The following is a 23,490-nucleotide window of genomic DNA, read 5'->3' as shown; positions in this document are numbered from 1 at the left end:
TGGTGGGTGCAGTGCACCAGCATGGCACATGTATACATACGTAACTTACCTGCACATTGCACACATATACCATAAAAGCAAACGTATAATAATAATTTTTTTAAAAAAGGGTAATTAAATTAGAATAAATAAAATAAGAATATGTTCTTTTTGGAAAGCTTAAAAAAAAAATTTTTTTTGATGAAGCAAAAACAGCCTAGGAAAAAGATTCTTTGATAACACCTCATGTTTCTCGGTCAAGCACTCCCAGAGAGTCACCATGTGGCAAAATTGCTGTAGCTGTATTAGAAGAAACCACAAGAGAGAGGACAGATGTTATTCAGGGTGATGATGTAGCAGATGCAACTTCAGAAGTTGAAGTGTCTAGCACATCTGAAACAACAACAAAAGCAGTGGTTTGTCCTCCAAAGTTTATATTTGGTTCAGAGTCTGTTAAAAGCATTTTTAGTAGTGAAAAATCAAAACCATTTGCATTTGGCAACAGTTCAGCCACTGGGTCTTTGTTTGGATTTAGTTTTAATGCATCTTTGAAAAGTAACAATGGTGAAACTAGTTCAGTAGCCCAGAGTGGATCTGAAAGCAAAGTGGAACCTAACAAATGTGAACTGTCAAAGAACTCTGATATGGAACAGTCTTCAGATAGCAAAGTCAAAAATCTCTTTGCTTCCTTTCCAACGGAAGAATCTTCAATCAACTACACATTTAAAACACCAGAAAAGGGTAAGTACTTTGTTGTTAAGTTAAGCACAGTTTTTCTTTCTTTTAATGTTTAGCTTGATGCAGACTCTTTGTAGGATACTAATGTTGGGATATAAATGATGCTTTGTGAACACCCCCAAAAGATTTGAGCAATTTTTTTTCTCCCTTAATAAGTTCACAGTGAGGTTTCAAAGAGCAAGAGAACTTAGTTTAAGACATTTCAGTAACTGGAAGATACTTCTATCATGCTAGGGCAGAGCAAAAGAACTCAGTACAGTATACGGACTCATGCTTGAATCATGTGCATTAACGTGAGTCTTTTTTTAAAGTGTTCATTTTCATTTGTTCAGTTTGTTTTGTCACTCAGAAAACATGATATTGAGGTTGGGCACGGTGGCTCACTCCTAGAATGCCAGCACTTTGGGAGGTTGAGGTGGGCAGATCACTTGAGCTCAGGAGTTTGAGACCAGCCTGGCCAACATGGTGAAACCTTGTTTCTACTGAAAATACAAAAATGAGCTGGGCATGGTGGTGCGTGCCTATAATTAGCAGCTACTCAGGAGGCTGAAGCAGGAGGATCGCTTGAGCAGAGGAGATGGAGGTAGCAGTGAGCTGAAATCATGCCACTGCACTCCAGCCTGACTGAGCGACTGAGTGAGACATTGTCTCCAAAAAAAAAAAAAAAAGAACATGATATTGAGATGTTCTCATTTTATATGTTGTATGTCAGTCTTGCTCATTTATTAAATGAGCAAAGAATGAAACTACAGGGATAAATGAATATGTAAGACAATCAGATTGGTGGTATAAATTGAGGGATTCTGGCTTTTTATGTTTTAAAAGCATATTCATTTTGTTTCCCAAAATGTTAAAAAATATTCTTTATTTTCTAGGATTTAATTTTAGCCTTTTTAAATCTAATCCCATGTCCTTTTGGACTAGCACCCCTTCCTCACAGCCTGAGAGCAAAGGTATAGAACTAGCATTCTCAGTATGAGATAACAGCAGTTTTTAGCAGCTGGTAGCTCTTAGCAAAGTATTAATAACTGTGGCTGTATGAAATTAAGTACTTACCACTACAACGTGCATGTTAAAGAATGCCAGTTTAAGCAAAGTACCTTTTGACTGGTGGCATGACACCCTTGTTGGTTTGTTTTTTTAAAATGTACTGGGATGCTGATTTGTAATGTACTTCATTGCTCTGTTATTTCAGGTCTGCTCAGTGAAGACCTATGTTTTATCTAATGTTTATCTTTAGCCACTAACGTCTGCCAGTATTCAAATGTAGTGGCAACGGCATGTATACAATATGGAAGAGTGTCCCTGTAGGGCTGTTCTTTTGTGCATGGTTTAGAAAAATGTTGTATTTGAAAATGGACCCCATTTTTAACAGCCAGCATTCTACAGCTTGCATATTATATATGTTGCACAGATCATTTTTAGAAGTGTGGCTACTAGAGTGGAAGAAGAAGTGGAATCTGTTGAAGGCCTTCAAGAACAGGTTAGGGAAGTGAAATCTCACCATTAGTGACCAGTAACACATCTTAGCCATGCCAAACAAGTACAGTGATAAAGTAACAATCTCTGAATTTTTTTTTTTAAGTATACCAGTTTTATTACTAGCTAAGGTAGCTCTTAATCTTTCATTTTTAAAGATACGGTCTTTGAGAAATGTGAAAAGTGTTAACTTAAAAGTGGATGTATACTTGCGTACAGTTTCTGTGAGCTCTAGGTTAGGAATCCCTGACCTAAGAACGAATGTGCCTATACACTACTGTAGAACATAGAGCCTTATTCTGTTTTGAATCTGATAATGTCATTGTCCCAAGGGACCTTAGAAATGAAGACTTTAGACATGAGTAAACTGAGGCCAAGAGAGGCTATCTGATTTACCCAAGGTGTCTTTACTGAGTAATAGCAGAAGTGGAACAAGAATCTGTATCATATGGTGTACTGTTATTTCTCCTAGCTAGGAAATGATACTAAGTTTTTGTTTATAATGAAGGAAAGAGGCCCTCTCCCTCCCCCTCCCCCTCCCCCTCCGCCTCCCTCTCCCTTCTTCGGTCTCCCTCCTTCTTTTTTCGGTCTCCCTATGTTGCCGAAGCTGGACTGTACTGCCGTGATCTTGGCTCGCTGCAACCTCCCTGCCTCAGGCTCCTGTGACTCTCCTGCCTCGGCCTGCCGAGTGCCTGGGATTGCAGGCGCGCGCCGCCACGCCTGAATGGTTTTTGTATTTTTGGTGGAGACGGGGTTTCGCCATGTTGACCGGGCTGGTCTCCAGCTCCTGGCCTCGAGTGATCTGCCTGCCTCGGCCTCCCGAGGTGCTGGGATTGCAGACGGAGTCTCGCTCACTCAATGCTCAATGGTGCTCAGGCTGGAGTGTAGTGACGTTATCTCGGCTCGCTGCAACCTCCACCTACCAGCCTCCTGCCTTGGCCTCTTAAAGTGCTAAGATTACAGCCTCTGCCCCGCCGCCACCCCGTCTAGGAAGTGAGGAGCGTCTCTGCCTGGCCGCCCATCGTCTGGGATGTGAGGAGCCCCTCTGCCCGGCCGCCCCATCTGGGAAGTGAGGAGCGCCTCTGCCCAGCTGCCATCCCGTATAGGAAGTGAGGAACGTCTCTACCCGGCTGCCCATCATCTGGGATGTGAGGAGCGCCTCTGCCCAGTCGCCCAACGTCTGGGAAGTGAGGAGCGCCTCTGCCCGGCCACCCCGTCTGGGAAGTGAGGAGCGCCTCTGCCCGGCCGCCCCGTCTGGGAGGTGAGGAGCGCCTCTGCCCGGCCGCCACCCCGTCTGGGAGGAAGTGAGGAGCGCCTCTGCCCGGCCACCCCGTCTGGGAGGTGAGGAGCGCCTCTGCCCGGCCGCCACCCCATCTGGGAGGAAGTGAGGAGCGCCTCTGCCCGGCCACCCTGTCTGGGAGGTGAGGAGAGCCTCTGCCCGGCCGCCACCCCGTCTGGGAGGAAGTGAGGAGCGCCTCTGCCTGGCTGCCCCATCTGGGAAGTGAGGAGCGCCTCTGCCTGGCCGCCACCCCGTATGGGAAGTGAGGAGCACCTCTGCCTGGCCACCCCATCTGGGAGGTGAGGAGCACCTCTGCCCGGCTGCCACCCCGTCTGGGAGGAAGTGAGGAGCATCTCTGCCCGGCCGCCCCATCTGGGAAGTGAGGAGCGCCTCTGCCCGGCCACCCCCTCTGGGAAGTGAGGAGTGCCTCTGCCTGGCCGCCATCCAGTCTGGGAAGTGAGGAGCGCCTCTGCCTGGCCACCCCGTCTGGGAGGTGAGGAGCGCCTCTGCCCGGCCACCCCGTCTGGGAGGTGAGGAGTGCCTCTGCCCGGCCGCCACCCTGTCTGGGAGGAAGTGAGGAGCACCTCTGCCCGGCTGCCCCGTCTGGGAGATGAGGAGCACCTCTGCCCGGCCGCCCCGTCTGGGAGGTGAGGAGCGCCTCTGCCTGGCCGCCACCCCGTCTGGGAGGAAGTGAGGAGCGCCTCTGCCCGGCTGCCCCATCTGGGAAGTGAGGAGTGCCTCTGCCTGGCCGCCACCCCGTATGGGAAGTGAGGAGCACGTCTGCCTGGCCGCCCTGTCTGGGAGGTGAGGAGCGCCTCTGCCCGGCCGCCACCGCGTCTGGGAGGAAGTGAGGAGCGCCTCTGCCTGGCCACCCCGTCTGGGAAGTGAGGAGCGCCTCTGCCCGGCCGCCCCGTCTGGGAGGTGAGGAGCGCCTCTGCCTGGCTGCCACCCCATCTGGGAGGAAGTGAGGAGCGTCTCTGCCCGGCCGCCCCATCTGGGAAGTGAGGAGCGCCTCTGCCCGGCCGCCCCATCTGGGAAGTGAGGAGCGCCTCTGCCCGGCCGCCCCATCTGGGAAGTGAGGAGCGCCTCTGCCCGGCCACCCCGTCTGGGAGGTGAGGAGCGCCTCTGCCTGGCAGCCCCGTCTGGGAGGTGAGGAGCGCCTCTGCCTGGCTGCCACCCCGTCTGGGAGGAAGTGAGGAGCGTCTCTGCCCGGCTGCCCCGTCTGGGAAGTGAGGAGCGCCTCTGCCCGGCCGCCCCGTCTGGGAAGTGAGGAGTGCCTCTTCCCGGCCGCCCCATCTGGGAAGTGAGGAGCGCCTCTGCCTGGCTGCAACCCCGTCTGGGAGGTGAGGAGCGCCTCTGCCCGGCCGCCCTGTCTGGGAGGTGTACCCAACAGCTCCGAAGAGACAGCGACCATCGGGAGCGGGCCATGAGGACGATGGCGGTTTTGTTGAAAAGAAGGGGGGGAAGTGTGGGGAAAGGAAGGAGAGATCAGATTGTTGCTCTGTCTGTGTAGAAAGAGGTGGGCATAGGAGACTCCATTTTGTTCTGACTAGGAGAGATTCTTCTGCCTTGGGATGCTGTTGATCTATGGCCTTTCCCCCAGCCCCGTGCTCTCTGAAGCATGTGCTGTGTCAACTCAGGGTTAAATGGACTAAGGGCAGTGCAAGATGTGCTTTGTTAAACAGATGCTTGAAGGCAGCATGCTCTTTTAAGAGTCATCACCACTCCCTAATCTCAAGTACCCAGGGGCACAAACACTGCAGAAGGCCGCAGGGACCTCTGCCTAGGAAAACCAGAGACCTTTGTTCATGTGTTTATCTCCTGACCTTCTCTCCACTATTATCCTATGACCCTGCCATATCCCCCTCTCCGAGAAACACCCAAGAATGATCAATAAATACTTCATAAGAAAAAAAAAAAAAAAGTAAGGTGGGTAGGGAGAAGAGAGTGAGTGGTAATCAGGCAGGATTTGATGAAAAAAAAAAAATCCCACAGCAGCCATAAAATCCAATCTTAGGAAGCACTTAAATGAGAAGTTTTGGCACTTAATGAAGAAAACTGCAAAACTTATATAGGATGATTGTTATTTGAACTATCAGTTCTCAGATTGGTTTATAAATTCTAAGACAAATTTGTTAAAAATTGTAGAGTTTTTTTGGCTGGATCTTGAGAGAATTCTAAGTTTTAAGTAAAAAACTAGCAAGAGTAGCTAAATTTTTTGTAAATGAAAAGAAAAAAGTGACATCCTACTGAAAGAGACACTAAAACTTATCACAGTTACAGTAATGTGGTAGAATTCTGATGCAAGAATGGTACAGATTAATGTAGCAGAAGAGAGTGATACTTCCGCATAACAACAAACAGGTGCCAGGCTCTCTTCTAAGCACTTTACATATCTCAATACACTTAATTCTCAAAACAACCCCCAAGTATATTAGCATCAACACTTTACAAGTGAGGACTCTGAGGCATAAATAGATGAAGGAACTCAAAGTCACAGACTCAGATTTCTTAAGAAACCTCAGGGTCACAGAACAAGTAACAGAGCAGAGCTGAAATTTTAATTCAGGGAGTCTCGTTCCAGATCTATTGTTTCATCAACTAAGCTATACCATCTCAGTAAAGTTTGAAACAGAAACCAATGAAGAAAGAAATTCCTTCTAAGGAATTAGGTTTTTATTTCACTCCACATAGCAAAATGTATTCTGGATGGGTTAAAAAATTTTGTGAAAAATAGTTTTTAAAAACCTGGAGTGAAGTACTTGATCTTTTTTTTAACTGACTTCTGGATACAAAAGACTTTTTCAAACTTTAGATACTAAATTTAGGCCAGGTGCAGTTGCTCACGCCTGTAATTGTAGCACTTTGGGAGGCCAAGGTGGGTGAGTCACTTGAGGCCAGGAGTTTGAGATCAGCCTGGCCAACACAGCGAAACCCTGTCTCTACAAAATATACAAAATTTAGCTGGGCATGGTGGCACACACACTCATGGTGACTAGTCCTAGCTACTCGGATGGCCGAGGCACGAGAATCACTTGAACCTGGAAGGTGGCAGTTGCAGTGAGCGGAGATTGTACCACTGCACCCCTACCTAAAGTATTTTGACAAATTACAAAGGAAAAGATTGATAGATTTAACTACTTGAAATTGATATGTCTGGTCTACCTCTGGAAGAAATTAATAGATTATAGGGTCTCTTAAAATGTAAAGAAGCAAGTTCCTCATGTAACTTGCTCTTATGAAGAAGCCCATATATAAATTTTAAATGGGTTTTTTAATGGATTTATAAGATCTTTATATATAAGCATACTAATTCTTTGTCATGTATAAATTTAAATTTTCAAATTTCATTACCATATTTTCATATGTAATATAAACTTACGTATAAAAATGTGACAGGATTTAAGGTAGAACCAGAGGTGCTGAAATGTTTATTAATGTTGATCACTTTTAAAAACACATATACCTATGCTCTATTAGGTTCTTCAGGATGCATCATTATAAAGATACTGAGTAATTTTTGGAGTTTGTTAATTTGGCTAGTTTTTTAGTGTTCATATCACTTGTAATAACTTGTATCGGTTTATTAAAAGATCTGAACACACAGGAGTCCTAGAGGGACAATAATTTGTAATTATTCAGATGTTTAGAAGTGTCTACCCTGCATAAGGAAAGTAGACTCTTGTATGCATGGCATTCGTTTTTGTTCCAAGACTCCCCTTAGGAATAATACTTGATTAAAATCAGAATTTCCCAAAGGGAGCCATTATTTATTACGCCTTGGCATAGCAATTCAGTTTTTACAGCTATTGACAGCAATTGGAACCAGAATGAGTAAAAATGAAGAGGGCCAGATAGAGACTAAGAGGATAAATATCTCTGATTTCTAGAGGAGCCTACCCAAATACTAAACAAGCACAGAATCTTCTTTCTATGGAAAAGAAAAGACCCTAGTGATACCTCAACCCTGTATGCATGTGTGCCAAGAAGTAGCAAACTCATAAATAAACATAGAAAAACATACTTTGGGAGGCCATAGCTTGAGGATTGCCTGAGGTCAGGAGTTCGAGACCAGTCTGGCCACATGGGGAAACCCCATCTCTCCTAAAAAATACAAAAAAAGTAGCTGGACATGGTGGTTGAGGCAGGAGAATTGCTTGAACCAGAGAGGTGGAGGTTGCAGTGAGCTGAGATCGCGCCACTGCACTCCAGCCTAGCGACAGAGCGAGACAACGTCTCAAAAAAAAATAGAACATAAGCCAGATTCTAGATTCCCAAGTCTTGTCTTCTGCCACTGAAACCACTAAATGGACAGACTATAAAATCAAAATTCAGATTGTAACAGTCAGCCACCAGTTGAGTCAAATAATTGACCATATGTAAATGAGAATTAGAAACAAAAGTGCGTTAGTCAAGGATCTGATCTGGGAAGCAAGAGCCGGGCATGGTGGCTCACACCTGTTATCCTAGCACTTTGGGAGACCTAGGCAGGCAGATTGCCTGAGCTCAGGAGTTTGAGACCAGCCTGGGCAACATGGCGAAACCCTGTCATCTACTAAAACTGCAAATATTAGTTAGCTGTAGTGGCACACACCTATAGTCCCAGCTACTTGGGAGGCGGAGGGAGGAGAATCGCTTGAACCCAGGAGACAGAGGTTACAGTGAGCTGAGGTTGCACCACTGCACTCCAGCCTGGGTGACAGAGCAAGACCCCATCTCAAAAAAAAGATTTCGCAAGCACGATCCAAAAGAGCATAAATGCCACACAAGACCCAGCAGAGGCCGGGCTCAGTGGCTCATGCCTGTAATTCCAACACTTTGAGAGGTTTGAGGCATGCGGATCACCTGAGGTCAATTCAAGACCAGCCTGGCCAACACGGTGAAACCCTGTCTCTACTAAAAATACAAAAATTAGCCGGTTGTGGTGACACATGCCTGTAATCCCAACTACCCCGGAGGCTGAGGCAGGAGAATCATTGGAACCCGGGAGGCGAAGGCTGCAGTGAGCCAAGATCGCGCCACTGCACTCCAGCCTGGCAACAGAGCGAGACTCTATCTTAAAAAAAAAAAACCACCAGAGAAGCCTGTGGAGGTGAGCCAAGGACACAAGAGGTCCAGGTCCACAGGAAAGCCACTGCCAGGCTTCACAGTCCTCTTGGTTAATGTCGTTTCTGTTTTACGCATAATATCTCAGTGGAACTTCCAAATATAAACTTTGCAAGGAAACATAAACAGTGTGCTAGCAATAAAACCACAATTAGATACCACCTCACATCAGTCAGGATGGCTACTATTAAAATGTCAAAAAAATAACAGGTGCTGGTAAGGTTGCAGAGAAAAAAGGAACACTTACACTTTTGGTGGGAGTGTAAATTAGTTCAGCCATTGTGGAAAACAGATCCCTCAAAGACCTAAAAACAGAAATACCATTTGACCCAGCAATCCCGTTACTGGGTATATACCCAAAGGAATGTAAGTCATTGTGTCATAAAGTCACATGTACGTGTATGTTCTCTGCAGCACTATTCATGATAGCAAAGACGTGGAATCAACCGAAGGGCCTGTCAGTGGTAGACTGGATAAAGAAAATTGGTATATATACACCATGGAATACTACACAGCCATAAAAAAATATGAGATTATGTCCTTTGCAGGGACATGTATGAAGCTGGAAGCCACTATCCTTAGCAAACTAATGCAGGAATGGAAAACTAAATACCACATGTTCTCATTTATAAGTGGGAGCTAAATGATGAGAACACATGGACACATACAGACGAGCAACAGACACTGGGGCCTAACAGAAGGTGGAGGGGTAGGAGGAGGGAGAGGATCAGAAAAATAAGTAATGGGTACCAGGCTTAGTACTTGGATGGCGAAATAATCTGTTCAACAAACCCCTGTGACACAAGTTTGCCCTACATAACAAACCTGCACATGTACCCCTGAACTTAAAAGTTAAAAAATTTTTTTAAAACACCATTTTGCTAGTAATTTTGCAGGCACATTTATGGGAAGAAAATAGAAGTTTTCCAGAAACAAAGGCAAAAACAGGATTTATAAGGAAGGAGAGAGAAAAAGAACTACATGCAATCTCGAAACTGAATCTCATTTACATATTTTGGTGGATAACCTAATTAGCTTGTGTGTGGCAAAAAAGTCTGATCATTCTGTCCTTCAGTAGGCCAACTAGGAATATCAAAGAAAATTCAGTTGGCTTTGGATTCTTCAGGAAATACTGAAAGTGTCACTGCAGAGTGTGAGAGACTAAATCTATGAATGTCTTCCAGTGTTCTTTCATTAACACCTTTACCTTATATTAGGTCAGGCCTGGAATATTTCTCTCATCAGAATTCTTCAGGTAGAGTTAGGTATCCAGGTTAAACTTTTTATCCTCTGTCCTTAAATTGTGTTTATTAAACGTTTTATCTATCCTTAAATTGTGGTTACATTTCAGAAGTTCGTTTTTGTTAATGAGTAGAATATTTAACCTTGGAGCTATTATATTGTTTATATTTAAAATTTTCTTCTCCTTTCATATGTTTCCGCCACCCTCCAATACTAAAAGTTACCCAAAATATGCTAATTTTATTACCTAATGCCAGTTAGGTATTCTGTTCAACTTGGGTAAATATTTTAAGCATCCGGAATGGACTCATGAATCTTAAGGTGGCTTGATGATGAAGTCTGACCTGTTGAATGCATAATAATATGCCAAAGTTAAATCCTTCTTTTATTGAAGAATCTTTTATTAGAATATGAAAAGCAGTCAGAGCAACTGGATGTGGAAAAAGAACGTGCTGATAATTTTGAGCGTCATATTGAAGACCTTACAAGACAATTAAGAAATTCGACTTTGCAGGTAATTTTTTAATAAATCCAAAAATGAAAAGTATAACAGGTATATTTTAATCTCAATACTTTTTGCATAAAAAATTAAATATAGTCGGAAACAGAATTTATTCCCCCCCACTTCACCCTCCTTCCCACTTAGGAGAGAAGAATAAGACGAAACAGCTAGCAACTATCTTGCTTATTATTCTAATCTCAGTTCCCCTAGAGAATTGTTTGTTTGTTTGGGGGTTTGTTTTTTTTCATTTCTGCTCTTTGCTCTGCCAGTGCAACCTGATCTCTTGTAAGGTTTACCATATTAGTATTTCAATGACAGATTTTAAAACTGATTCTTAATATTATTCTGTAGCATGGACTTGGAAATCTTCATTTGTCACACTATGCCAATATTCTCATTAATGTACCTGTTCATTCTTCCTCTGCTGTATATGTTTTCTGCATGTTTATAGTAATGAATCATGTGTCATTTCAGTGTGAAAAAATAAATTCTGATAATGAAGATCTCCTGGCTCGTATTGAGACACTACAGTCTAATGCCGAATTATTAGAAGTACAGATTTTAGAAGTCCAGAGAGCCAAAGCAATGATAGACAAAGAATTAGAAGCTGAAAAACTTCAGAAAGAAGAGAAGATAAAGGTAAAAACAATCCTGTGAGATTGATTCACATATATATGATGCATTTACCAAAATATTATTTAAATGAAGGGAAGACTTACTAAAGAGTAGCATTTATGAATACAGCAGAGTTCATTAATTCCTTAATACCAACCATAAATTTGAGAATCCATGCTGTGATTTGGGGGTGTATACATTTTAAACATTGAAATATTACCAAACTTTCTGTATTTTAGCATGTCAGATTTATTTTATTTATTTACTTATTTTTATTTTTTATTTTTTATTTATTTATTTATTTTTTTTTTTGAGACGGAGTCTCACTCTGTCGCCCAGGCTGGAGTGCAGTGGCGCAATCTCAGCTCACTGCAAGCTCCACCTCCCGGGTTCACACCATTCTCCTGCCTCAGCCTCCCGAGTAGCTGGGATTACAGGCAGTCACCACCATGCCCAGCTAATTTTTCGTGTGTGTTTTTAGTGGAGACGGGGTTTCACTGTGTTAGCCAGGATGGTCTCAATCTCCTGACCTTGTGATCCACCCGCCTCAGCCTCCCAAAGTGCTGGGATTACAGGTGTGAGACACCACGCCAGGCTGTCAGATTTATTTTAAAGCCCCTTAAAAATACCTTTTTAATGTTGGTTGGGTTGTGTGGGTTGTTTTTATTTTTAATTTCAGGAACATGCCACTACTGTAAATGAACTTGAAGAACTTCAGGTACAACTTCAAAAGGAAAAGAAACAGCTTCAGAAAACCATGCAAGAATTAGAGCTGGTTAAAAAGGTAAAATAAAACACTAGGATGAAAATTGATGTAATGTTCACATTGTTCTGTTTTGTTGTTCTATTTGTTCTGTTCTGTCTGCGATCTCACGCTGTGGCCCAGGCTGGAGTGCAGTGGCATGATCTCGGCTCACTGCAACCTCCGCCTCCCGAGTTCAAGCAATTCTTGTGCCTCAGCCTCCCAGGTAGCCGAGATTCCACGCATGCGTCACCACACCCGGCTAATTTTTTGTATTTTTGGTAGAGATGGAGTTTCACCAATTTGGTTAGGCTCGTCTGGAACTCCTGACCTCAAATGATCCACCCATCTCAGCCTCTCCGAGTGCTGGGATTACAGGTGTGAGCCACCGCACTCAGCCTGCATTGTTAAACTATTCTATACATGTTGAAAAGAAGTGTTTTAGAATGTTACTTGTGGTACTAAAATAATGCTTTATAAATTATTTGCTCAAAAAATTGAAAATTTAACTTAATTCTCTAAGTACCAGTCCTTTCAGAAGAATCTAGGCTCCTGATTTACAAGATTTTGGTTTGACATTTCATTTTGTATACATGATTGTTGTATGACACATAAGATTTAATTAATGTCAAAGCTTGAAATTTGTATTATACTTAAAACTTTGGCTGACTTTACTCCTTCAAAGATGAGGCTAAAAAGAAATGTACTATAAGAGCCACTTGACATATTAGTATTTTATAAATAAGAGCTCCGCAAGCTACAACTGTCAGTTGTAGTTAGTTATAATGAAATAAAATGAAACTAAGAAAGTTGGGTTAAACTACTAGAAAATATTTTGTGAAATTAAAAACTAGAAAATATCCAACTCCTCATTTCTTTGTTACAGTGTAAATGATTTCACTATTACAGAAAGGCACCCATTTATTGCTGTGGCATCATTTTAGCAATTTTACAAATGACAAAAAGAATTTACAAATGAACTGATCTACTATTGTGTAAATCTTCTACTTATAATGTGCAGGATGCCCAACAGACCACATTGATGAATATGGAAATAGCTGATTATGAACGTTTGATGAAAGAACTAAATCAAAAGTTAACTAATAAAAACAACAAGATAGAAGATTTGGAGCAAGAAATAAAAATTCAAAAACAGAAACAAGAAACCCTAGAAGAAGAAATAAGTGAGTTAAAGAAAATTCACTTTACCTTTTAATTATTTCATCATAACAACTTGATTTGGTGGGGGGCATTACTTGTTTATTTCACCAGTCTTTCACTGTCAGTCGGGTGTTTAACACAGTGATAAATGTTACTGGGGACCCAGAATGGGTGTAAAACTATTTGCCATTAAGATGTTTATAGTCCACATTTATTCACTTTAACATTTCTTAAGTACCTTGCTGTTTCCTGGTCTGGGTTAACTAAGATTGTCTATGGGTTGTAATTGTTACAGCCAGGAGATGGGTACAGTAGAGTTTATGGCACTGTTGTTACTACTGTCGCATATGTTTGAAGTATTCCATAATAAAAAGCTAAAACAGGCTTAAAGATAAGCCAATACAAAGAAGACATATTTGTGTATTTAAATTCACTGATAAAAATTGTTACATCTTTTTCTACTGAAATTATTTCTTGTGCTAGCTTCATTACAGTCTTCAGTACAACAATATGAAGAGAAAAACACCAAAATCAAGCAATTGCTTGTGAAAGCCAAAAAGGAACTGGCAGATTCAAAGCAAGCAGTACGTTAATTTTTGTTTCGTATTTTAGTACTTGTTCATAATTTATTTATGAGTAACATTAAAAAAAATTTAACCAAGATTCTCATTCTGTAGGAAACTGATCACTTAATACTTCAAGCATCTTTAAAAGGTGAGGTGGAGGCAAGCCAGCAGCAAGTAGAAGTCTATAAAGTAAGGGTTTTACTTTTTAAGATTAAAAAAAGTTTTTTCATGTAGAAGTGAAGTACCATTTAGAGATTTTATTGATTATCCTATAAGGATATCTAGAAAGATTCCTCAACATTTTGAGGAAGTTACAACAATAAATCAAGTCTGGCATATAACTGGAGTATATTGGTTAGCTCAAGCTAGATTATTTTCACGTATTTGGAAATTCGTAGTATACTATAGAATAGTGCAAAATAAAATAAGCCTGCATTTGAACTTAATGATATTGCAGTCACAAGGAACAGTTTGTAAAATGATTTTATACGTTTGTTATGTTTGTGTATATTTTTATATATATAATGTCTTGAAGTATTTAAATATTGTATGTTAAATATGTAGTCTGGGATGTTCATTTTTTTGAATTGATGTTGGTTTAAGAAAAGATAGCTTAATGAGAAAATGTTCTACTTGTCTCTACTTTTTCAATAATAATACATAAAAATATTTCACTACTTAATTATGCCTTATATGTACTTATGTCTCAAACCTAAAGTTTGCATTTTAAGGAAAACCTCTTTAACTAGTGAAGATAGGATTTGCTAAAGCTAAATTTAAAGATTTACCCCGAGATTCAGCTGGCTGAAATAACATCAGAGAAGCACACAATCCACGAGCACCTGAAAACCTCTGCGGAACAGCACCAGCGTACGCTAAGTGCGTACCAGCAGAGAGTGACAGCACTACAGGAAGAGAGCCGTGCTGCCAAGGTGCGTTCTTCAGCCACAGCAAGCCACTGGGATTTTATTATCAGCTAGTCATTGGTTTACTCCAGGGCTGTGCTCTCCCTTTTTACTATTTTGCTGTTAAGAGCACTTATTAGATTAAGACCTGTTCAGTTAATCTGGGTCTAACCGCAATCCCATGCCAACCCTAATCGTAACTTGGATCACTTTTTTTGCCAAAAGGAAAAACATGATGTTTTTTCCATTTCAACCTTGTTTTGCAATTTATGTGTCACTTATTTATAAAGCTTTTTTTATTAGAAAAGTGTTACAGTTCTTAGGGCTAAATGATTATAAATAACATTTTAATAGCATGGCTGTGGGGGGCCTACTTTCTTGTCATCATCCAAAACAGACACAGTGCAGTGGTTGTGTTAGATGCAGCTCTTATTTAAGCAATCATGGCAACGCTGTTGTGGGAGTTTACAGATCACTTCAAGAAAGTGGATGACCTAGAACTTAACACTTAACCACCCTGTTTTGAAAACTGAAGTTCAAATAACTTAATTTCTTTGAGTTAATTTTTCTCAAATTTATAAAAAGAGGAGATATCATAAGAGAAAATGTTTATAAAGTTCCAAAAGTACATAGTGTCACTATAAAATGTATGGTTAGTAAATTAATCTACCAGGGTAGAAGACATGGTAGAAATGGATCTCTTATCAGAAAATATATATTATTGAGAGGCCTTTAAAAAGTGTAAGACCTCCCAACATGAAGACCTGATAAATGTTGGAGGCAATGGATATCCTAATTACCCTGATTTGCTTATTACACATTGTATGCATCCATCAAAATATCACATGCACCCCATAAATATGTACAATTATGTATCAGTTAAAATTTTTTAAGTGTAAAGCCAACAGAAGTATGCTTTTTAGCAAGGTTAATCAAGAAACCAAAAAGAATGTCAGCTATCTTTCTCATTTTCAAAAACAGGTTTTTATCTCAATTTGTTAATCTCTGAAAGAAAATAGAAGGACCCTGTTACAATAGAAAACGTTTCTCTCTTTTAAATGTTACAGGCAGAACAAGCTACTATAACCTCTGAATTCGAGAGCTACAAAGTCCAAGTTCATAACGTTCTAAAACAACAGAAAAATAAATCTGTGTCTCAGGCTGAAACTGAGGGCGCTAAACAAGAAAGGTAAAGTCTAAATTAAATATGCAGAGTTTTCCTCCCACAATGCAGGTTCTTCACCAAGTAGATTGAAAATCCTATTATGATTTTTTTTTTTTTTTTTTTTTGAGACAGAGTTTCGCTCTCGTTGCCCAAGCGGGAGTGCAGTGGTGCAATCTCAGCTCACTGCCACCTCCGCTTCCTGGGTTCAAGTGATTCTCCTGCTTCAGCCTCCTGAGTAGCTAGGATTACAGGCGTACACCATCATGCCCAGCTAATTTTTGTATTTTTATTAGAGACGGGGTTTCACCATGTTGGCCAGGCTGGTCTCAAACTCCTGACCTCAGATGATCCACCCGCCTCAGCCTCTCAGAGTGCTGGGATTACAGACGTGAGCCACAGCACCCAGCCTAAAATCCTATTATGATTTTTAACTGTGAAATTATGTATATTGTTACCAAAGAGAACAGAATTTCTTGGCTTCACTGTGTCTGCAAACAGTAACAGGGAAACTTCATTACAAAGGACACTGTTGCAAACTCTAAAATTAGATGTTAAAGTGCACAGTGAAGCCAGGATATGAGATAATAGGCTCACAGTTCAATCTTGTCTTAATAAGATCTTGTCATGGTAGAAAATACAAGCATTAAAATTACATTATGATTTGTTTTTCCAGTTTTGAAAATTTAGAAGTAAAAATTAAAATGCTAAGTATACTTATTTGCCATTAATTTAGGTTAAACAGAAGTTGCTTTAAAATATTTCACTTATTTCAAAAATTTTAAATTTAGTACTGAATTTTGGTCTAGAATTAAACTTTTCTTATTTATGACCATTTCAGTTCTATTTGAATGGTATATTGTTTATGCTGCTTTAAAACTAGCATACAGATCCTGTTTGTACTGGGAGTGAGAGAGAGATAGGGCATTCCATGGCATCTGTGTTGAGCGGTTCAGTATTCAAAGCAGTTTTACATCTGGCTCTTACTGTTCTAAACAAGACTAATTATTCTGAAATTTTTGTATGTTTATGTTTCTATTACTTTCATTTAGGAATCTATTAAATATAGAGACTGTAGATTGAGACATGGTATTTTCTTTCCAGTAGCTCATTAAATAAAGGGGAAATTAGATACTGATACATTTCATAAATATAAATGTCACCATTTTCAAGAGCCATTTTTGACCATGCCTAAATTTTGAGTTCACATTATATGAATGTAAATGTTTTGTGTTCCTTCTACTTTCTTATAATATACATTTTTAAAAAAGAGAAACTAATAGTGTATTGTACTCATTGTGGCAGAATCAGGATTTTAACTATTTCCACCTAGTGTTTTTTCCAAGTCTAAAAAGACCTGCTTTTCTTCAGGGATTATCTTTCACTGTAACTTGGTCTGACATACCATTCTTATAACAACAATTTAAGAACTGTGTGAGTGCGCCAGGCATGGCAGTTCACACCTGTAATCCCAGCACTTTGGGAATCCAAGGCTGGCGGATCACCTGAGGTCAGGAGTTCAAGACCAACCTGACCAACATGGTGAAATGCTGTCTCTACTAAAAATAAAAAATTAGCTGAGTGTGGTGGTGGGCGACTGTAGTCCTAGCTACTCAGGAGGATGAGGCAGGAGGATCACTTGAACCTGGGAGGCGGAAGTTGCAGTGAGCCGAGATTGCGCCACTGCACTCCAGCCTGGGCAACAGAGCCAGACTCCGTCTCAAAAAAAAAAGTAGTGTGAGGTTTTTTCTTTAACTGACATAGTCCTGTAACATAAAATAGGCTATTTTGATGCCCCTTTTTCAATATGAAATTCTAAATTTTGGAGAAATTTTTTGTAAATCTGTAGTGCCTAAGATTTTAAATCTGGCTATAGTATCTTTTGTATTATATTTAATCCTAGTCTTGAATTCTTCAGACTATTATATTTCCTTTAGAATCATCCAAGTGTATGGCATTGAAAGGTTAAACGGTTAAACTATATTTAAAACCACAAAATCAAATTCACCTTTTTCAAAAAATTTTAAAACTGTATTTCTGTTTTAGGGAACATCTGGAAATGCTGATTGACCAGCTAAAAATGAAATTACAAAATAGCCAAAATAACTTACAGGTTAATGTATCTGAACTTCAAACATTGCAATCTGAACATGATACACTTCTAGAAAGGCACAACAAGATGCTGCAGGAAACTGTCCAAAGAGGCGGAACTCTGGGAAAAGTGAGGCTGTTAGCAGCGCTAACGCTGTACCAGACAGCAATGTATTTCTTTGTTGAAACTTCTAATATGTTGATCCTTGAGATAAATGCAGATTAGAAAATAAAAAATAGACATTTCTAAAGGCTTGGTAACTTTGCTTTATGTACCTTAGAGCTTCGCCTTTTATGTTGCTTTTATATTTTGCATTTTTAAGAACAATTAATGTCTATCTGCTCATCCAGTGTTCTGTGTCTCCTATGGCCTTCTTGGCTAGGATGTTTCTCTAAGAAAACAAACAAAAACACAACTTTCCAACCCAGGTATCCAATCATAAGCATTTTTTTTTCTAGAAGAAAACACCCAAATAGTTGCTAACTGAAAAAGAATATGCAACTTATCTTTGCAATTCTGTCTTCAATTTGTCATATTTTGTTCATCACTATAATACTTTAAATAGACATTAGAAGTATTGGCAAAATAAATAGATTATTGTGAACAAGAAGTTTTCAACTCCTGTGATAAAGAAATTGGGTAGTAGGAGTATTAGGCTGAGGAAAAGAATTCTTCATTGAGCATCTTTTATCAAGGGTGTTAAGATAATTTTATCACAGATTTGCTTATATAATATATACCTAATCTTATGCTAATCTGAAAAATGAAAGCAGGTTTAGCTTTTTGTGGCTTCTGTCTGTTAACAGTGGAATTTGCATGTTAATCATGTAAACCAAAGTTTCAGGGAAGATGTACCAGTTTTCTAACTGCCTATTATCAGGGTTTACCATGAGATTATCTTATATATAGTGATGTTTGCTTGATATTCTCCAACACTTATTCTTTAGGAAAGTTATTGCAAATTACATTGCTAACACAAATAAAGTACTGTTGATTCCTCTAAAGCAATTCAGTCTTTCAGTAAGTGTTTTTCGAGCACCTACTATGTGCCAGTCAGTTTTCATAGCATTTTGAGGTATCTTTAGGAGTCTTTCCTCTTCTTCAGAAATATTAAAAACTAATGGTATTGTTACTGTCTGTGCCCAAGTATGAAGAAATAGCCTTCTCTTTATATAGTCTCCACTTTTAAAAAATGTTTTAATATTCATACTTTCTCTATAGCAGATTGTGAAAATGGTTCCAGAGGAATGTGATAATTAGGCTAACTAATGAATATCTGTATTACCCAGAGACTACAGTTAATATAAACACCTCTGTAACAACTGAGACAGAACAGTGAACTTCTGTCAGCACAATCATTCTGATTCCAGATGGGGGGTTTAAGCATTTAGCTTTCAAATTGGTAAATTCATAAATGTCAGTGATACTGCCTGAGAATAGACACTTTATCCTACCTCTAATTTTTATCCTGCTTAGACTATTTTTGTAACCTCCGATGGTTCTTCCTTCGCTTTCTTGGTGGTTATGGAATTATTCTGCCTTCACTATCCAGTTTGGTAACAACTACCCACATGTGGCTATTAAACACCGAAAATATGGCTAGCATAACAGAGGAACTGAATGTTTTATTTTAATTTAACTACACCAATTAGTTAGTTAATTAAATTATTTTGAGATGGAGTCTTGCTCTATCACCCAGGCTGGAGTGCAGTGGCAAGATCATGGCTCATTGCAGCCTCGACCTTCCAGGCTCAAACAATGCTCCCACTTCAGCCTCCTGAGTAGCCGGGACCACAGGTACACACCACCACACCCTATTATTTTTTTTATTTGTGGAGACTCGGTCTCACTGTGTTGTCCAGGCTGGTCTCAAATTCCTGGGCTTAAGCAATCCTCCCACCTCGGCCTTCCAAAGTGCTGGGATTACGGGTGTGAGCCATTATGGCTGGTTTAAGTTTAATTATAAATAGTTGCATGTGACTGGTGGTGAATGTATTGGACTGCGCAGGTTTTAGCCTTTATCGGTCTCAGCTTGAAAGCCTGGTAATAGATACATCAGAGTGCAGGCCAGGATTACTAGGACTGGAACCAGGAGAGTCTGCAAAGGGAGTGTAGTATTTTCCTAGTGATGCTGGAACAAATTACTACAAATTTCGTGGCTTAAAACAACACAAATTTCTTGTCTTACAGTTCTGGACGTCAGACATATCAGTTAGTCTTATGAGTCAGGCTAAAGTTAGGTGTTGGCAGGGCTGGCTCCTTTGGAGGGCGGGGGAGAATCCATTTCTTGCAGTTTCCAGAGGCTGCCTGCATTCTTCTGCTTATAGCCCCCTCCTCCATCTTCAAAGCCAGCCCTTAGCATCTTCAAAATCTCCCTTTCTCTCTGACCTCTGCTTCTGTCCTCACATCGCCTTCTCTGAGTCTGACCCTCCTGCCTCGCTCTGATAAGGACCCTTATGTTCACATTGGGTCTACTGGGCTAATCCAGTATCATCTCCCCATCTCAAGATCCTTAACTTAATCACAAAGTCTCTTTTGCCATGTAATGTAACAAATTCACAGGTTCTGGGTATTAGGCTGTAGACATTGTAGGGTAAGGGGACATTATTATTGTGCTTACCACCAAGGATAGCCAACTGTTCCCATCACATAAAATCTGGGCTAATGACCTCCCCCCTGGAAACAGACCTGGAGGTGGGCTCGAGCAAGAAGCCTCTCTGTGGGCACAGTTCCCATCTTCATGCTGAATCATCTTGGATTCGGCTCAAGATAGACGGAGCAGGGCCCAGACTCCTTAAGGAGAAGGCTGTTAGGGCCCAGCAGAGAGAGGATCTGGTCCCAGCCAAAGCACTGAGGTTGGGCACAGAGCTCCAGTTCTTGGGATGATAGCCTGGCTGCAGCCCTGGGGTGTGGGGGACTCACACTGAGGGAGTTGGGTGATGAGGTTGGGGTGTCTGTGAGCAGAAGCCTGCACATTATCTTCTGGACATCAGAGAGGTATTGACTGTTTTTTGAGCTGGGAAGTTATATAAACAGTGCAATGTTTAAAGAAGATTAAGCTGGCAGTTGTGTGCAAGTGGGGCCAGGTGGAGGGGAGTGGGAAACTGGTGAATAAATACAGGCAGGGAATGATTAGTTTCAGAGGAACAGTGGGAATACGGAGAGAAGAAAGTATGTGCAAGAAACATCCTGTCAAACAGAAAACACACCAAAAATACCACTGCTGAGCTAAATAAAAAAATGGCAGCAACATCTTAAATCATTTTGGAAAAAAATATTTTCAGTTTTTATTGGTTTATATACTCAAAGAATTTGTGTAATTGTAGAGTCTGTTAAATGGTGTTATTAATGCCTGCAGCTGTCACTGTACAAAATATATTTAACAGGTATATGCTGAAACCTTACAATACTCACCAAGTGTTAATCACTTATACTCACCATACTTAATCACTCAGTTATTTGAAAGAGCATAATGTTGCAGGTATTTGAATTAGCAAAGATATGAGGCTGAGGATTGCTCCTCCAGGAGAGCAACAGCTAGATATATTTTCAGCATAGAAAGTTTTGGCATTTACGGTCGAGCGTGGTGGCTCACGCCTGTAATCCCAGCACTTTGAAAGGCCAAGGTGGGTGGATCACCTGAGGTCAGGAGTTCAAGACCAGCCTGGCCAACATGGTGAAACCCCATCTCTACTAAAAATACAAAAATTAGTCAGGTGTGCTGACAGGTGCCTATAATCCCAGCTACTCAGGAGGCTGAGGCAGGAAAATCACTTGAACTCAGGAGGCAGAGGTCGCAGTGAGCCAAGATCATGCCACTGCACTCCAGCCTGGGTGACAGAGCAAGACTCCACCTCAAAAAAAAAAGAAAGTGTTGACATTTACTACCTTTCACCTTTATAAAAAATGAGCCGTGCTTTTTCTTACCAGATGGCCCCTCTCTCTGGGGCTTGTGTGCCATCTGGAATTTGTTTTGATAAATCCAAATACTAGGGCTATGTTATCTTCCCAGTTAAATATAACATTTAGTTAATTAGCCTGGCAACCTATGCATTTCTTTCACATGCTAAAAAAGATAGCACTGCATCTATACTGTGTTCTGGCTACTGGGGATAAACCACCAAAGAGAAATCAGTCTTTCTGGTTAATGACTCTACAACAACTTGGAAGGAGGAACCAGACGCAGACTGGAGTCCTTGAGGAGGCTTAGACTACTCTGGGGACTTGTGGGTGGCTGCATCCAGCAGGACAGGGGTTTGGATATGCTTAAGATCCCACATTATTCAATGTGCTCATGTCTCCAGACACCAAAAGATGTCCACAAGCCACTGGGCATGGCAGCTCACGCCTATAATCCCAGCGCTTTGGGAGGCTGAGGCAGGCGGATCGCTTGAGGCCAGGAGTTCGAGACCAGCCTGGCCAACATCTTGAAACTATGTCTCTACCAAAAATACAAAAATTAGCTGGGCCTGGTGGTGTGCATCTATAGTCCCAGCTACTCAGGAGGCTGAGGCACATGAATCACTTGAACCCAGGAGGTAGAGCTGCAGTGAGCTGTTGCTCTCACGCCATTGCACTCCAGCCTAGGCGACAGAGCAAGGCTCTGTCTCAAAAAAAAAAAAAAAAAAAATACTCTCAAGCCTATTTTTTTCTTTTCTTTAGAAAATCCTAATTCTTAGAGTGACAGATACATTAATAAGTGAAATTATTTTACAAGCTTGTAACAAGAGCAGCAGCTCCTGTGCCAGTTTTCTACTCCCCATTCCCACTACAGGCAATACCAGTTTCAATTAGTTCAGCTGTTTATTTTGATTTTTGCCTTCCTATATTTAAATAACTTGCTTATGCTGCTATTTCTTTATTTTTCTACTTTAATACTACCCTTTGTCTTCCTTCTGCAGAAGAGAATAATTGGCTCTCATACACTACAATTTCCCTCCCAATATAAATAAAATAAAAAATACTTTGGTCGATTGTTACCAGTATTTATATTACTATGACTGTGAAAATACTATTCAAAGCTTAGCCATGTGGTATACTATATAATTAACTACATTTTCTTTCTCATACCACACTTTTTTTCTTTTTTGCTTTCCTAAGATAATTTTTCTTTTTAGATTTTTATGTGCCAATTGCTAATTTATTTTCATTCTTATAACTCTCCTAAAATGTAAATTGCTTCTCCATACATTCAAACATAGGAGGTAATTTATCAATTTTTTTTTCTCCCTTGGGGCCACCCCTCCTGTAACCCTCTGTCCTCTTGTTTCAGACTGATTCTGCTATGGAAATACCAGGGGTTCCATCTAGGTCCTGCTGCTCACCGAACAGAACACCAATCACTGAGTGATTATTTCCAAGGAAGAAGGCTTTAACTGGGTGCTGCAGCCTAGGAGATGGGAGATCAGTCTCAAATCCACCTCCCTGATGGACTAAAATTAGGGGTTTACATAGCAGGGAAGAAAAGTAACAATGTGTAGGAAAACAGGAACTAGGGAAGGGTAAGGAAACAATTGTGATGAATGAGGGGTCTGGCATCTCATTGGCTGATGCAATGATCTGGTGAGTTGCAGTTCTTTGATACTGTTTTTTGAGAGGTCTGAGGGTCTTTTCCCAGGGAAGGAACTTAGATAAAACAAATACAAATTTCAAGCTTTAGCATCAGAAGGGTCAATTCCTATGTTTATCCGAAACAAAACAAACAAACAAAAAATCTGTCTATGGGACTATTGGGTCGGTTTCAATTCAATAGCACTCCAGGCCTGCAGGTCACTGTCACTGCAGGACAGCCCTAGCCTCCAGCATGGGCAATGCCTTCCCATGCCTGGACCCTGGGCCTGCCTCTGCTTCAAGCATTCCCTCATGTAGTGGAGTATATCTGTCCTTAAAAGAAAAATGGGGACAGGAAGGTAAAGTTTTTTG

The 23,490-nt window shown here is 40.8% G+C and overlaps 1 pseudogene; it reads left to right on the top strand.

Moving 5' to 3' along the window:
• The window catches only part of LOC112128507 (ranBP2-like and GRIP domain-containing protein 4), a 144,100-nt pseudogene that overhangs the window by 39,386 nt on the left and 81,224 nt on the right, over positions 1 to 23,490 (top strand).

The sequence above is a fragment of the Pongo abelii genome, chromosome 12, assembly GCF_028885655.2.
Source record: "Pongo abelii isolate AG06213 chromosome 12, NHGRI_mPonAbe1-v2.0_pri, whole genome shotgun sequence".
NCBI classification, from domain to species: domain Eukaryota; kingdom Metazoa; phylum Chordata; class Mammalia; order Primates; family Hominidae; genus Pongo; species Pongo abelii.
The sequence above is the reverse complement of the archived record's forward strand: the minus strand, read 5'-3'. Positions and strand labels throughout refer to the sequence as shown.